Source organism: Triticum aestivum, chromosome 3A (assembly GCF_018294505.1).
Source record: "Triticum aestivum cultivar Chinese Spring chromosome 3A, IWGSC CS RefSeq v2.1, whole genome shotgun sequence".
NCBI lineage: Eukaryota > Viridiplantae > Streptophyta > Magnoliopsida > Poales > Poaceae > Triticum > Triticum aestivum.
The window spans coordinates 244,207,012-244,208,399 of NC_057800.1; the positions used below are offsets into that span (position 1 = coordinate 244,207,012).

Consider the following 1,388-nt stretch of genomic DNA (forward strand, 5'->3'; position numbering starts at 1 on the left):
CTATCTAAAAAAGGAAGAGCGCAAAAAAATCCAGAAAAAACTCCGCAACTTACGCTCTCATTGCAGCAACACCTGTTAAAGTGGCGGCAAGAAAGAATCCCGAAGACATTATTGCGGAGTTGACTTCCATAGTTGAAAGAATATTTCATGAAGTAGGCACTCCTATTCCGTTAGAGGAGGGTGAATCTACCCGGTCGTTCACTGAAAATCATATATTGTGGAATAGTGAAGGAGGAGATACTCTTCAACAAATCTTCTCTTTTGAAAGCACAGTCTTTGTCATAAACCGATTACCCTCCACTCCAAATGGCTCTACCAAGGATCCCACAAAGTTCCCGAAACCAAGGTTCTCAGAGAATCTCAGTCAACACTTAGCATGTGCTGCAACCTTTAAGTATCAAAAGTTCTCGAACTTAGATGATGCCCTTAAATGGTATAACGAACACCAGACTGAAATGTTTACTTCGGATGAAAGTTTCATTCAATTTGCTGCGCAAGCTAGTGATCCATTTTTTTCATAGCCAAGATCCTTTCTCAGGATGAAGGAGTGAGTAATTATCATCAGGTTCCAGTGACCCAAGAAGAAAAATAGAGTACGTTTAAGAAATTAATCGGTCAGTTGAATATTCGGGAGCAATAATTTAATCGTTCAATTTTTTCTTGTTTTATTATTTTTTAGTAGTCTTATAGTAGTCTTAGATTTTTCATTTTGGTGAGCCTCGCTTTGAGGAATCCATGGAATAATCCATTTTTGATTTCGATAGTATGGTGTAGCATATCTTATGCAAATGGAATTCTAAGGTTTCTTTATTTTATTATGCAATAAGAAGAATTCTTCCATTTTCTTTTTCTTTAGTTGCGAGAAAACCCAAATTAAAACTTTTATGTTTTCTTTGAGGTAATAAACGAGTTGTATCCCACTTTGCCTATCTTGATGTGGAATCTATCGTTGAGCACCCATGAATGCAGGTAGAAGGTGTTTTTTCTTAACTTTTGATAAATTAAGCGGGTGAGCGGCGGGAATCGAACCCGTATCTTCTCCTTGGCAAGGAGATATTTTACCATTGAACTACACTCACTACGGTATATATTTTATAGCGTATATCCGCCTGGGTCGACCTTCTATGTCTGGGTCGACCGTTTCATTTCATTTTCTATTATATTAGAGTTTTCCTTTTTTATTATTATCTGTCAATGAATATTCTAATGGGAATGTAATTTCTGTTTTTCTTGAAGACGTATACGATATTGCTCCTTTTTCCTAGAATTGAATTTTTTGAAGATTACTTCCGGATTTAGGTGTTTTTCTAGTGAGTCATGGTAAAGCTCCCATATAGCGTATTTTTTTAAACGAGGTCCTCAATAATTTTTTTGAGGATTCAGATTCA

The 1,388-nt window shown here is 36.2% G+C and overlaps 1 non-coding gene across 1 annotated transcript; it reads right to left on the reverse strand.

The window, feature by feature from the left end:
• Positions 1-1,008: 1,008 nt before the first annotated feature.
• Positions 1,009-1,079, reverse strand: TRNAG-GCC (transfer RNA glycine (anticodon GCC)). Its single transcript has one exon. It is a non-coding gene; the product is annotated as a tRNA-Gly (tRNA).
• Positions 1,080-1,388: the final 309 nt, after the last annotated feature.